This window comes from Tasmannia lanceolata, unplaced genomic scaffold (genome assembly GCF_043159265.1).
Source record: "Tasmannia lanceolata isolate RefF3 unplaced genomic scaffold, GAP_Taslan_0.1 ptg000013l, whole genome shotgun sequence".
Taxonomy (NCBI): Eukaryota; Viridiplantae; Streptophyta; class Magnoliopsida; order Canellales; family Winteraceae; genus Tasmannia; species Tasmannia lanceolata.
In genome coordinates this window covers 5,483,063-5,489,644 of record NW_027518690.1, presented here as the reverse complement: position 1 = coordinate 5,489,644, position 6,582 = coordinate 5,483,063, and positions in this window count along the sequence as shown.

Below are 6,582 nucleotides of genomic sequence, written 5' to 3'. Positions count from 1 at the left end.
GATATTAAATAATAGAAACAATTTTAGAAAACGGGGGATATGGTGAGATTTTTTCTACAATCCAAATATATCCCCTTATAGAGAGAGTTTTACGTTTTATGAGGAGGGGAAATAGTGGAGATTTTTTCTCACAGAAACAATTTTGCTAAAAACGTGGGATATGGTGAGATTTTTAGTAATAGAGAGAAAGTTCCAAAAATAAAATACTATATATGGCCTACTTTTTTTAGAATATGAGAGATAGTGATAGCTTTTTATGAAAGGAAGAGAAAGATTCTTTGGAGTCAAATTTCTTATTTGCTATATCGAGTCCAAATAGGAGAGAATAAGTCTAAGTGGGTACCATCAGATGAGTGAATTTGTTTCAGGAAAATGCAAGTAAAAATCTTCTAAACGTGACAAACATCCAGCCCAAGTAACCCAAATCAAATCACTAAAAAAACTCTCTTTAAATGAAATCCAAGAAATTTCCTTTTAAAAAAAAGAAAGCTTGATCCACATTTCCCGAGCTTGACTTGGTTTGCAACAAATTTCTCCCTGAGTTGCATTTGCATTTCTAATGTCATCCACATTATCTAGACCATTCAATTAGATGGGCCTCACAACAAGAGATGGCAAAACATTCACTCTAACCCTCAATCCTTGATTACACCATGGAGAAAATGAAAGTCTTCCAGTTGCAGAAACATCTAAGACAGCTCCTCAAGATCCCAGCACCTTTCCAAGGCTCGACTCCTAAAGCACGCATACTTTTTATTTCTCTACACAAAACAAAAAAAGAAACATTATCATTTTACTGAAATGAAAAAAAAAAACTTATAATAAAAATCAATTAAGTTTAATTTTATTGATTGCTTTAATTTGAGTATCCCACCAATCGTCTAATGCATCTATGCAATGCTTCGCATGATCAAAACCCAAACCAGTTGCACTGGTCAACAAAGAATGCCACAACTACCACTCCTTTTTAGTCGAGTCTCAATGATTTTTCATTTGTTCCTTAGTGAATCCCTTGCCCGTCTTCTTATTAAAACCATCAGTTGCTAGCTCCCACCCTTCTTTACTCAAGTGTGAACCAGGTCTAAATCCCCTCCTAACTAAGTCCTTACTTATGTCAATCCAAGCATAATGGCTATCAGTGTCCCATTGAGCTTTCTTAATAATCTCTTTTCCATTTGCCTTCCCTTTTGTAGTCTGGGAAGATTTTTTTGCTTGAATACTTTCCATCTAAAAAATTCAAAGCTTAAGCAAGAAATTCTCTAGAAAACTAACTCTACAAGGGGGTCCTCACAAAATTAAAACTAAAGAGAAACTCATGCAATGGTAAATCATGCAATGGTAACATCAGAAATTTGCAAAGAGAAACTCAATCGTGGATTCCTCACAAAATGACCCCCAAATAAGACCCTATTTGTTTACTGAGAAAATGAACACTTCGTTGAACAATCCTTATTTCATGCAAATAAGACCTTGTTTGTTTTGGATTTTGGGAACCAATTGTGAGTCCAAAACCGATTATTGGACTCAAATTTAGTTAAATTTTGATCTCAATAATCTGTTTTGGACTCACAATAAATTAGCTCTTCTAAAACTCATAGATCTACATCCAAAACCCATAGATTAACTCTTCTAAAAAAAATACCTTGCAAAAATGGTAGTTGCAGCAAGCCCCTCCTCGGAGAGTTTAGGGAAGTTGCAGAGAGAGAGAGAGTGGGAGAAACCCACGGTTGGAGCAGAGAGAGAGAGAGAAACATAAATGAGAGGGTTAGGGAAGTTGGAGAGAGAGAGAGAAACAGAATTGAGAGGGTTAGGGAAGTTGCAGAGAGAGAGAGGGTTTTAAGGAAGTTGCAGAGAGAGAGAGAGAGAGAGAGAGAGAGAGAGAGAGAGAGAGAGAGGGGTTCTGGCAAAAAAAAGTGTAAAAATGAGTTTTGGCGAGGGCAAACACGTAAAAACCCACAGCCCAAAAACTCCGTTCAAAATGGCGTTTTGCAAATGGACCTCCCCCCTCCATTTGCAAAACGCCGATTTGAGGGTTCAAAACGGTGTTTCAAACTGCATTTCAGCTGCGCACTCAAACACTCCCAAACGGCCGTTTAGCCCCGAAACGGTGTTTTAAATGGTACGCCAAACACGCAGTAAGCCTGTTTCTAAGTTTTCTCCTATTTGTGGGACTGAAAGAAAAGATTCTGTGGAGGAACTCAGTGTCACTTCCTCAGATTCTCATTTGTCCGTGTTTCTGCCTGATTATTCAGGAGAGAATGAGAAACCTTGCCGAACATGCCCTGAGTGAACAGTCACTAGTAGGATTGTTTTCAATAGAGATAGCAAGACGGGTTTTATTTTATCTTTGGATAGGCTTGCTATCTTCCATTCACGTTGATACAGGTTGTACAACCAATTTGAGGGAATTATTCAAGATAATTTTTTTTTTTTCAAAAGCAAGATAGCTAATCCCAAGAAGAGCTTATCCAAGGGTTTCTATCACCATAGAGAATAAACCCCTTTAAGGTCATGTTGGAATTTCAACACACTCGCTTACACAATTTAACCGAAAAAAAAAAAGCCTTTGAAAAATGCACACCCTTCTCTATGTACGACTTTTGATGGCAATTTATAGGGCTCAGAGTTAAATATATTGTTTTTAAAAATTAAGATTTGTGGAAAATACTCAAAGAACTTTGGAGTTAATAACAAGGGATTTGCTAGCGTCCATCGCAAAAGTCATTTCGCAGATGGCCTGTTGCATGTGAGAGCAGCCACCTCGTGAATGAAGACAAAATATGTTGAAAAATGAGCCTGTGTGGCTGCTCTCATATGCAACAGGCCATCCGCAAAATGCCTCATGCAGCAAAACCTTAATAATAAAGAACTTTGGAGTTAATACTTAATATGAACATTCTCTTCTCATAAAATGATAATATATAGGTACCATTTAGAAGCCCATGAGTATTTTGACGTGGGACCGCCCAAATGATGTCTACATGACTCAAACCCATGAACATAGAACTTGAATGTGGATCATTGATAAAAATTTTTTTCTTAATCTTCCATTTACAAAGCTGTTGATCAGACGATAGAGATCATTTGGTAAGCATGATTCTTGTCTGCAATTGATAAATTCGTCCCTTGTTCTTCTCCTGGTGACCCCCTCTAATTTATTTAAACTACAAGGGGTGGGCCAGAGAAGAACAAGGGGGCGAATTTATCATTTCCCTACTTTTATCATGTCATCTTAACAAAAAGGGATTGGCAAATGAACGGCCCGGATCACCAATGGGCCATGTTAGTGGACTCATATGAGGCTCATTATTGCCTATTGTATTAATGCTTCTCATAGAATAAGGAAGTGATAAATCGACCTCCTAATTTCTTAAATCGACCCACATCTCTCTCTCTGCACTGCCCTATATGGGGGCGATTTAAGTTATACGGGGTCGATTTATCACTGCCCTAGAATTATTGCAACAAATTTAAAGAGGATTGAACACATGATTTCCTTAGACCACGTTTGGCACCCATGAATTTTTTCCCATGGAATATTAGTTTATCTAGTAGTGGGAGAGGGCAAGGAGGGTCGGAGAGAGAATTGAGAGAGCATGAGTGAGGTGAGGGTCAGAGGTCGCTGAGAATCGGAGAACTCTATTTAAAGTAAGGTTTTTTTCCTTATTTTTCGGCCACTTTCCACCCTCTCTTCACCTTTCCCATCCAGTTCTCTCCCATTCACTCTCCTTGACCCTTTCTCAGCACTTGATAAACTAGTATTCCATGAAAAAAATTAATGATCGCCAAACATGGCCTTAGAATAGCAAGTTTGCAACATACCTTCTTTACTGGTTTTTTTTTACATGGTGTACACGTATCTGTCAGAAAGTACTGTAAGGCCAAACCTGTAGATGATCCAAACCGTCCATTTGATTGGCAACAGTGTCCGAATAATCATTACCGTATGATGATCTTAGCTTGACGATATATAGAGGAACTGCATATTATGGAAGCCTCTATAAATCAGAGGGTTGGGTTCATCCTATGGAAATGATTTTTGGGGCACAACCTATCTACGTTGCAGCCCATCAAATAGAAGGTTTGGATCATCCTATCGTGTGGGCCATTCGGTACTTCCTATACTGGATTATACTGGCTTACACCATATTAAAAACTCCCTTTTTTACTAGGCCCTATTTTTATCTTGTATTCTTAGCCATTTCTCTTGGCCTCAGGATAGGTGCAACTCGGGTTGGGTTCAACCCGAAAAAAGGTTGGGTCGGGTATGCGTTGAGGGTTTGGCAACTTGACCCAAGTGAAATCTGACATTTTTTTATAATTTTTTATTTTTTTAAGCTTAAAAACTCGGTTGGATCGGGTTGAAGTCGGGTTGGGTTGGGTCAGGTCAGGTTCAAGTTGGAAAAATGGGTTCCTCGGTCCGGTGGGGTGGGGTTGGCCTCAAGCCGACCCAAGCCGACCCGAGTTGCACCCCTACGCTCATGAAGTCATGATGCCTGCCCGGTCTCTTTTGAAAATTAGGAATGCAAATTCAAGAGTCAAGGGCAAGCGTGTAGGAAGGAGGGTGTCCCTATCAATTTTGCAATTGGAAACTGCGCTATTGCATTTATTTAAGAAAAAAAATCTCACGACCTAACCCCATTGCAACCGAGCCCTACACGTGGCGGTTCAGCAACTGACACACGCTTAGAGCATCTTCTCCATGTAAAGGCTCAGACCTTTACATGTGGGACCCGAACACCACGGAATGTCGGAAAAATCGCGACGGGTTCTTTCGGTGGAATTCCCGGTTGGCGACCGGCTACAGCCAGTCCAGACAGGTGGGGCCCACCGCCCACCATGAGCCCGCATCATTTCTCCGAAGAACAGTCTAACCCACTGAGAGAAATATCCGTTAGTGGCCGTCAGGTATGGTATCGGATGAGACTAACGGCCACAGGTTTGCCGTTAGTTTTGGTAACGGGATTGGTTTCATTTTGTATCGGAAATTGAGTTTCGGTGAATGGAAAAGGAAAAACGGTTTAGTCGAAGTGAGGAAAAGATGATGTGATATGAAGGTGAGAATAGCAAAAATTGGTATAAATATGGGGGAAATTTTGCTTGGCCTAGTTTGGAAGGGAAGTGATATATCAGCTCCTCCCTCTGATGTATTTGTGACCAACTTTTTTCAAGGTTTTAAATTTCGGTTTCGGGCGAAATTTCGGTCCTTCCCGAAACCGTAATTTTGGAAAAGCTCTCGAAATATTGTTTTTTCCGACCAAAATTTTGGCCTGGTAAAGCATTAAAATAATATTAATTTCTCAATTATTTTGCCGAAATTTCATACATTTTGGAAATTTCGGTTTTGGATCGATTTTGTTACGGTCCGAAATTTCGGATTTCGGTCGAAATTTAAAATCATGCCCTTTTTTACACTAAAGAGGTGGCCCTTGGAAGAAAAAAGGGTGGAATATATCATTTTTTCTTTTGGGAATTGAGAAACTTAGGGGTAGGCATTTCAAGATAAATGAGGTATAAATGTGGCATTGACCTATCTTTTTCCTTTGCTGACCATGACCTTATCCGAAATGTCACTTTTGTGATCAATGGTAAAAGGTTGGGGTAAAACGTCAGTGTGGGTCACCTCATATGTTATAGAAGATCAACCGTCTTGATTTACCATGCACGTCCCCTTATGTCCATGGAACAAAAGCAGGGAAATGATATCACCACAGCTGTGTTTTAATAATTGCACAAACCTAGGTTGTCTTTTCTTTTTTAATTGCCTTGTAAGAGCTTTTTAGAAACTGTAATAATATTTAACAGCTCTGTCAATGCTAAAGGACGAGAAAGTTATGGTTGTGGTGATATCATTTCATTGTTGGTAGAAGTGACTTCTACTACTCTCTTCTAAAATTGATTTCACTTTTACCCCTTTTCTTTGTGTCTTTCCAAAATAGAAAAATAATTATTTTAAGAAAAGATAAAAAGAGGGCAGATATATCATTCTCCTAAAATATAGAAAAAATACGAGATTTTATATGGTGTGTGCACATATAAAGTCCATTATTTTTCGAAAGGTACAATGAGGCCCACCTTATAGGATTTTCCAAACTGTCCATTTGTTGGGCCACAGTATAAATAGGATGTACGCCGAAGATCATCTCCATAGGATGATCCTAACCCTCCGATCTATAGAGAGACTACACATTGTAGAAACATCCTATGGAGATGATCTACGGGTTAAAACCTATTTACGTTGTGGCCCAACAAATGGACGGTTTGGATCATCCTATGAAGTAGGCCACACAATACATTTTGAAAGCTATTGAACTTCACATGCACATAGGTTATATAAAAGCTTGCCAATCAAGGTTCTACATTTCAGTTTCGGGGGTAGTTTCGGTCCTCACTGAAACCGAAATTTCAAAATTTCAGCCGAAATTTAGTAGAAGGGCTCGAAATGTCAGTTTTTTGGGCCAAAATATCAGCTGAAACTATGTAAAGAAATAAATAATTAATATTTTATCCCAAATTATGTTGAAATTACCAAGTTTTCGACTGAAATTTGGTAAATTTTAGCATTTTAGGTTTCAGTCCTGA